Source organism: Oncorhynchus nerka, linkage group LG1 (assembly GCF_034236695.1).
Source record: "Oncorhynchus nerka isolate Pitt River linkage group LG1, Oner_Uvic_2.0, whole genome shotgun sequence".
NCBI classification, from domain to species: domain Eukaryota; kingdom Metazoa; phylum Chordata; class Actinopteri; order Salmoniformes; family Salmonidae; genus Oncorhynchus; species Oncorhynchus nerka.
The window spans coordinates 17,157,673-17,166,773 of NC_088396.1; the positions used below are offsets into that span (position 1 = coordinate 17,157,673).

The following is a 9,101-nucleotide window of genomic DNA, read 5'->3' on the forward strand; positions in this document are numbered from 1 at the left end:
CAAATGTGCGTACTGGCAATCCTTGATTATGGCAAACACATTTTGAATGGAAATAAATGGGCAGAATTAATATATTTGTTTTATTCAACAACAAAAAAAACTAGTGGCATCCAGGAAAAGAGTTGCATTTTTTGGGGTGGTGACAATGGTTTCTGTGAGGATTACAGTTTAACCCTGGGGTGCGTTTAACCTCAAGCCACCCTATTCTTTCTTCCCTGTAAGGTCTGCCTTCTTCTCCCTCAGCATTTGGCTGAGGCACATCTAACGCCATGCTTAATACAGTATTACAATTCTGACTGGGCAAATCACAGCAATAAACTTTTCAGTTTGTGCTAATGTACATAAAACCAGGATTTGGCCATGGGCTTTTGAATTGACCTTCAACTTAGAGAAAAAAATGGAAATGAGGCAGCTGTTATTTGTTCAGAATCTTACAGTTTAATATTTGATACTATTCAACCTGTTTCATCAGATGAACTCATGAATTTAGAGTTGAATATGGCAGAATGGATCATCGATTTCCTGATGAACAGAACCTAGACAGAGCCTACAAGGCTGAACAGCCTGTCTGGTCCCTACAATCCCCTAATCAGTGCAGGTTGTTCAACCCTTCTCTATATCGTGGACATAAATTATTACCACAGCAATTCTTGGTACAGTGGTACACCGTCTGACCTACATCATTGAATAAATCAACTCGTCTCCACTTATGGGTTATAATCCACATCGCTGCCTGCCAATCCAAACGTTCTACTTGCCAATCAAACTTCAATCCAAGTTGACAGATTGATAGCCTAGGTGTCGGCCCATTTCTGATTTGCCCACCTTGTCATGTCTTTCCAAACAGCCAAAACTTTTCTTGCAGAAGTCTATGAATAATCGAGTTGCGCTGCTCACCGAGTCAGACAGATTCACTAAAAGGAGGGAGTGGTCTTTATTTGAACACTTGCTCACCCACAGAACAGCAAAAGAACATAGAAAATTATAAATATTTCCACTAAAAAATAAGTGTATATCAATATCGCCCCAACAGAGGAATAACAGATTCTGTGGTCATTCGTTCATAATTATATTTTCCTAGTGGACAAACAGTGGGGTGGGACTGAGGGGGGGGGTGTCCTCTGTCTCACCAGTCTCCTCCCGGACGACTAGAGAAAGTCAGCAGCAGAGTAGGGCGTTTGGGGCTGGCTTTCAGGATGCTCTTGGTCTTCTTCTGTTGGTAAGAGAGGCCACTGGGGACTTCAGCACTCCATACAGGGGTTTCTGCTGGGGGTCAAATGGCACTCTGGACGACCCTTCTGGACTCACCAGCAGGCTGTGATCGGTCTTCCTGAATTCTGGGAATCATAAATGGGCAAAAACAAATAGGAAAGTCTCCTCAAAACTATGGAACTTTGAACTGTAAATAAATGAGGACACAGAAGCTAGATTATCAATGAACACGGGACAACAAAGTATATACATTGGAAAATAGAGGTCTTGTCCGTTGTATGAGTAAATAAGGTGCTATCCGGTCCCCTCATACCTGCAGCTTTGTTTTTATGAAGTCCGAAGGTAACCTTCTTGGATTCAGATTTTGGAGTCTGACACTTCTGTGAAAGAAAATGATGAAAAGGGATGACACATTTGTGAACAGATGTTAACAAGGACAGATGGTGATGAAGTAACTTGATGTAATAATAGGCATCTTCTGTGTTGAACCAGTGTTTAGTACCTTCTTGCTGGACAACGATGTGCTGGGGCTTCCCTTTGCTCTCTTGAAGAAGATGGGTGTAGGGATGGTGGCATGGTGCTGGAACGTAATGAAGTCAGACTCCTCCCCTCCCTTAGCCTTCTTGGGCATCATCCTTTTTGTTTTCTTGGCGTTCACCGGTGTAGGCGGCTCTTCGCTGTCCTGAGGAGAGGATGAAACAAAAAGCAATTTAAGTAAAGTAAAATGTATAAACAATAAACCTGTTCAATGGCTACAAGCACATAGCTAACTAGGTCAGATCTGCTACACTTAAGCTAACTAAAATGTTATGCATTTAGGAACGAACTTTGAAACACGTGCATATTTGATTGAGGGAGACATCCATCAAATGTGGCAGGCTGATTCAACCTGGGCCTAGGAAGTGAAGTCAAATGTGAACTTAAAACTCACGTTGACTCTAGCAGCCTCTGCCTCAGCCTCCAGCTCCTCAGCCTCGACCTCTATCACTACCGGGAACTTCCGCTTCTACACGGGAGTCTCCAGGTCAACCTTTGTGGGCAGCTCCTCTGCAATACTCTCCTCCACTGCCCTCGTGTCTGGCTCCTGCTCCTCAGATACCGGCGCTGCCTCCTTTTTCTTCTTGAGCGGAGTTGGTGTGGAAACCTCTACAAGCTCCGCCTCAGCGTCTACAAGTGTGCGGTTGGAGTCTGCTGCCGTCTTTGTTTTACCCTCGGCCTCTGCCTTTTTCAGGGAAGTGGTGGCGATGCGGACGTCAGCTGGAGGCTCCTCGGCTGGAGTGGTTTAGGGCCTGCTGGTGTCGTGTCTACCGGTGCCGAGTCTGTTTCAGCGACCTCTTCCTTTGTGCTCTCAGCACTCCGCTCATCCTTCTTCCTCCTAGTCTTCTTTAGTGGGGTGGTCATGATCTCTTCTACAGCATCTGGCTTCGTCTCAACCTCCTCTACAGTTGTCTGTTCCTCAGGGTCCTGCTTGGTGCTCTTCCTCCTGCCCTTCCTCTTGGTTGTGCTAGTAGTAGCAGTCTGAGGCACTCTCTGGCTCTGTAGCCCTCTCTGCAGCCTCTCCGTCCTGGGTAGCTGTAGCAGGCTGGTCTTCTGTCTCCGTGGCTTTCACACTAGCCTCTGGCACATCTGTATTAGTCTCTCGTTCTGCTACCGCTTCCTCCTGTACAGGCGTTTTAGACTTCTTGATCTTTTCTTCTTGGACGACGTGCTGTCTGGTAACGGTGTCTCGGATTGGGTCTTCTGTCCCATCTCCATGACAGATGATAGGCTCCCCACCACTACATCTTGTGGAGTTTCTGATTGGACCTCCGTCTCCACGACAGTTACCTCTGTGGGAGTATCAGTGACTTTCATAGGAGGTGTCCTCCACCAGGACAGCCTCTTGCTTCTCCCCAACATCGGTGCGCTCGGCTGGGGTAGAGGTTCTCTTTACCCCCGCCTCTACAGAGTCTATTGGGGCAGAGAACACAGTCTTTGCTTCTGTAAGTGCTGCCTTCTTAGCGTCTGTCGTTTCACTCTTTGTTGTAGGAGGAGTTGTGTCCACCTCAGCCTTCACTTCAGACTCCTCCGCCACACTGTTTTGCTCGTCACTCTTCACTTCTCCCATGCTCCTCTTCTTCCTCGTGGTGATGTCCCCGGGTGTCTTTGCTGGCTCTCTCGTCCGATGCTGCACGCTGGTCTGACTTCCCTGGTTTTGAGTCGTTTTTCTTGCCTGAAGTAGAAAATATGGAGATACATCATTGCTAAGAACTACACTGAACAAAAATATGAACACAACATGTAAAGTGTTGGTCCCATGTTTCATGAGCTGAAATAAAATAACCCAGAAATTTTCCATAAGCACAAAGTCCTTACTTCGCTCAGATTTTGTGCACAAATGTGTTTACATCCCTGTTAGTGAGCATTTCTTCTTTGCCAAGAGAATACATCCACCTGACAGGTGTGGCATATCAGTAACCTGATTAAACAGCAGGATCATTACACAGGTGCATCTTGTGCTGGGACAATAAAAAGACACTAAAATGTGCAGTTTTGTTACACAACGCCACAGATGTCTCGAATTGATGGAGCATGCAAATGGCATGCTGACAGCAGGAATCTCCACCAAAGCGGTTGTCAGATAATTGAATGTTAATTTCTTTACCATAAGCCACCTCCCAATATAATTTTTGAAAAATTCTCAATACGTGAAGTACTTGTAACCACGCCAGCCCAGGACCTCCACATTCAGCTTCTTTACCTGCAGGATTGTCTGAGAGCAGCCATCTGGACAGCTGATGAAACTGAGGAGTATTTAGGTCTGTAATAAAGCCCTTTTGTGGGGAAAAACTCATTCTGACTGGCCGGGCCTGGCTCCCCTGTGGGTGGGCCTGTTTCCAAGTGGGTGGGCTTATCCCAGGCCCACCCATGGCTGCACCCCTGCCCAGTCATGTGAAACCCATAGATTAGGGCCTAATCTATTTATTTCAATTGACTGAATTCCTTATATGAACTGTAACTCAGTAAAGTCGTTGAAATTGTTGCGTTCATATTTATGTTCAGTGTACAAAAGACACTTAATATCTATGGCAATCACGGTAACAAAGACTTAAGGTGAAAGGTTAGTGTATAAATAGTGAGTTTGATGTACCTTTACGTTTCTTGGCTGGTGAGCTCTCTTCCTCCTCTAGGGCTCTTCCCCTCTTCATCCTCTTTCTGCTGCCAAACATTTCATCGTCATTCGTTGACACTTCCTCGGGGTACTCGTCCTGTGGGAAGACTCCTGAGAGAGCGAGAGGAAGACAAAAGGAAAAGAGCGACATCAATGAGATCCCGGAGACTGCAGGGGAACAAAACCGAAAAAATAAGAATGCTTTTGTGTGCTTTTACTTACGTCTTGATGACTTTGTAGAGTCTCTGTCTGTTGTGGCTGGGGGTGTTGCTACGGCTGGCTAGTCCAAACAGCCTGTCCGCCAGGGCAGAGTAGTCAAACTGAAGAACAGGTCCAATCCCCCAATCATCTGGTATCTCAGACACTGAATCGCTCTCCAGATGGAGCATTTCATCTTCTTCATTCGCCAGACTATATTCATCATCTGCCTCAGATGATACGGTGCCTAAAACCACAAAGGGAGGAGAAGACCAGACTTAAAATATTGAATACCTGGACATTTTTAATTAGAGGCCTTGTATCATTAATAAGACAATTCCATATAATGCAATGTAGACTTGTGGAAGTCAAGCTAATTTCTCTACCAGTTAGTCCTCAGAACTTCAATGCCTGCAGTTGGTCTGCTTTCCAGAGGTTTTCATGGGGATTTCATAGCAGCTTTTTTGCCTTTAAGAGGCTCCTTTTTCTCTTCTTCTTCTTCAGAAGCCTGTCCCGAGTCATGCTCCTCAGACCCTCCACCTGTAGCATTCACCTCCTTCAGCAGGTCTTCAATGACGAAGGGAGCCTGGTCCACGATGGCACTGAAGATGCTGCCGCAGATAGCCTTGAGCAGGATCCGACTGGGACAAAGGAAACAAGGGGAGGAGAAAAAGAGAAGGGGAATGCGCAGAGTGAGTTAAAACAACAGTCAAAGGGTGGTGGTCATTCATTTGAAAAGGGTCATAGATAAAGACAGTGGTATTACTCAAGGGGCTGTTGTCACCCCTCGCACAAAAGTTCCCTGTAACACTCACTCTTTGGTTTTGGATGCTGTTTTGCAGAACGGGTCGATAAACGTCAGGTTCTGAGCCGCTGTGAGCTGCAATCACAACAAAAGCGCTAAATCATTTAACTGTTGTGGAACCAATCTCAGCATGAAACTTAGCTCACACACACAATATGAATTCCTAAAAACCAACAAACCCTAACCATTATGACAGCCATATCATTATCATACTTTAGTAATACCACATCTCTACCTTCATAAGCTGATTTATTACGTCACAATTACATTACTAATTGTAGCAGCAAAACTAAATCTCGATCAGCACTTACAGTAACCATGGGTTATACCTCAGCTGAGCCAACTGCAGTCATGTAGAGGTCCAGTATGTGAAACTGCAACCCACAAGGGGCTCCGCTGGCACTGTGGAGGACCTGAGCAGTCAGGAGCTCCAGAAACCTGGTCACCACACTGTAGAAAGACAAAACAAGTTATTTGAACATCACAGGAAGGATGCACGCAAAAAGGCTTAAAGGGACATTACAGTTCAAAATCATAGTTTATCAGGTGTTTAGGGCTCTGGATAAGAGCGTCTGCTAAATGACTTAAATGTAAATGTTTAGGGTCAAAGAATCACCCACCTGGTCTCCCATTCTTTCATCTTCATCATTTCAAAAGAGTTCCTGAACACGAAACGAACCAGCTGTCACAGAGAAACAAAGAGAAAGTAAGGATGTAATTTCTTCATGTCTAAATTATTTTTTACAGTTTATTCTCCAGCTATATGTGATGATTTATTGGGTAAAGAAAAGCTGCTAACATTTTGATGGATGAAAATACTGACCTGGAAAAACGTATTGAAAGACAAAACAAGAAAATGTTTTATTGTTCCTGCCTTTAGTATGGCACTGCTGGAGGGGGGTAGTGTTGTGAATGCAGATATACCCCTTTTATGTCCCGCCTACCATGTGGGGTGATTGGCAATAGTGTTGGCCAATCATCAGTCAGTGCCACATTCATGTTCTGTGTAACTGTCATTTTGGGGGAGTTGACATGCTGTATGGCCCTGGCATAGAATACAGATTGTTCTGTGCTGGACCTAGTCAGTCCTAAAAGTGTGTGTTGTTTGTGTACAATAAACATCATGGAAAGAAGGTTTGTAATGGTCCTTCCATCCACATCAGCTGTACAGTGAGTTATTAGTTAGCTAGTTTCACAGTGCTAGACAGGTTAAGGTTAGCTGCTGAGATGATTGAGCATTAGCTAACATTAGCTCACACTCAGTGAAGCTCTCAAACCACAACAATAATTTCCTGAAGGGAGGGCCATCCATTTTCATTTCAGAGAGGTCCAAAGTTCTCCATGTAAACCCTTAACATAAATAACATTCACTCCATAACCCTAAAAAGACGTATCAATTTAACATTTTGTTTTTTGGAAATATGAAAGACACGGTCCTTATGCCTCCAAAACCGTATGGCAAGCAATGCGTGTTAATGTTCAGACCGAGCATCAGGGCTCTTAACAAGTTGGCAACTTTGTTGGTCGCATCGTTACTGGGCTTGTGCGACTTTTCTTTAATGTGTTCTACATCTTAAGACCTTTTACATAATTGTTTGCGCTAACGACAAGTTAACTATTGTATTGTTAAACCATGAAATTCCGATGGTTTAACAACCACAAACGAATCAAAGGGTTAGAAAACCTAGCAATACGAAGAGATGAGGCGCACACGCTGCGTATCCCTTCCACCGTCATCTTAAAAGAAGTGCGTGGTCCAATTTCTCCGTAAGCCCGTTAGCCTCACCGTTGATTTTCTGTGACCTAACACTGATATATTTTCTTAGCTTCTTGATGGCCTTTGTCCGCATGGGCTTCTCGTTAGATGCCGATCTCTGCTTCTTGTCGTATTGGCGCCATGTTCCCACAAATTCAAGTGGAAACACATTTTTCTGCTTTCCGCACGCGTTTTCCCTCGTCGCAGAATGATGATTTCACACTTAAAATACATGGCCGCTATTCTGCATTTCGTCACAGGGCGGCAATGTTCACTCAACTTTGACTCGTCATTTCTACCCTTACAGAGTCCATATGGAGGCTACTTATAATCACACCCAACCTTTTAATACTGATAGAATTCCTCCGTGACATGCAAATCTCAGAACAGTAATTATGAGATAGACACTTAGGCTACTATAGTAACATCTGTATAATTGAAATAGACTGAACAAAAACATTAACGCAATTTCAAAGATTTTACTGAGTTACAGTTCATATGAGGAAATCAGTCAGTTGAAATCCATTAATAACTCACTGCCCTAATCTATGGAATTTACATGACAGGGAATACAGATATACATCTGTTGGTCACAGATACCTTTAAAAAAATGGGCCGCACAATGTATCTCTGGATCTCGTAATGGTATTTCTGTGCATTCAAATTGCCATAGGTAAAATGCAATTGTGTTTGTTGCCCGTAGCTTATGCCTGCCCAAACCATAACCCCACCGCCACCGTGGGGAACTCTCTTCACAATGTTGACATCAGCAAGCCTCTTGTTCACACAACGCCATACACGTGGTCTGCGGTTATGAGGCAGGTTGGACATACTGCCAATTCCTCTAAAACCACGTTGGAGACGTCTTATGGTGGAGAATTGAACATTCAATTATCTGGCAACAGCTCTGGTGGTGCTCTTTTGAGAACTGTGTTTTTCCCCAATTGTATTTAGCCTTATAGCATACTGCCGTCCACGCATTACTGTGTTTATAATGTGAAGAAATAGCCTAACAGTTTATTAAAATTTTAAGCGAAACGTTCTGATCTGTTGCACCAGCCTCATTGCTTTTTAAAAAAATGTTTTATGTACAGTGGCTGTATTAATTTGGTATCTATCGTCCCACAATGGTCCCATACTCTGTTTGGAATAGGCTGTTTCTTTCTCGCACAGAACGACAAGCTGACCAATAGAATAGATCAACTTTTCTACTATGGGGGATAGCAGATTGACATAGGCTAGTGATTTTGCGGTTCTTACTTGTCTGGTTGGCTGACGAAAAGTGAATGTGTTCAGTTATTCTATTATCAATATGCGCCTTGGAATTCAATAAGGACGCGTGCCTTTGCATCCCTGATGTGTCTGTCTTCACTTGTAGCCTACTTCAGAGCTGCAAGGCCTGTAAAAAGGACCAGATCAAGTGACCGGCATTGGCTAATAAGAATTTAAATATCTGAGACAGCCACGTGAGTGAGAGGTGCTTTGGAGCACAGCGATTGGAATTATAATTATTATATTCAGCACAACGGCCACAAGGCATATGGATTTTATTAGGGAGCATTACAGCCACACAAGGGGGCATCAGCGGGCACTACAATGGCGCAGATGAACAGCTACACAGCACGTTCTAACAGACTTCCTCTACACACCCCACGCACCAAGATCATTAAATGTTATTTCCAGTCTGTTTAAAAGAAACGAGGACTGTTGCATTGTTGTTTAGTTGAGTACGGGACAAGTTATCTGTTTTACAATTACTTATCCGTTATGTGATTCTTATTGCTTTAACTATTTACTCTGCAAAGTGTTTTTAGAAAATGTTTTATTGTTCCTGCCTTTAGTATGGCACTGCTGGAGGGGGGTAGTGTTGTGAATGCAGATATACCCCTTTTATGTCCCGCCTACCATGTGGGGTGATTGGCAATAGTGTTGGCCAATCATCAGTCAGTGCCACATTCATGTTCTGTGTAACTGTCATT

The 9,101-nt window shown here is 43.9% G+C and overlaps 1 pseudogene; it reads right to left on the bottom strand.

The window, feature by feature from the left end:
* Positions 1 to 915: 915 nt before the first annotated feature.
* On the bottom strand, positions 916 to 7,953 carry LOC115106544 (ribosomal RNA processing protein 1 homolog B-like; annotated as a pseudogene).
* Between the last annotated feature and the right edge of the window lie 1,148 nt (positions 7,954 to 9,101).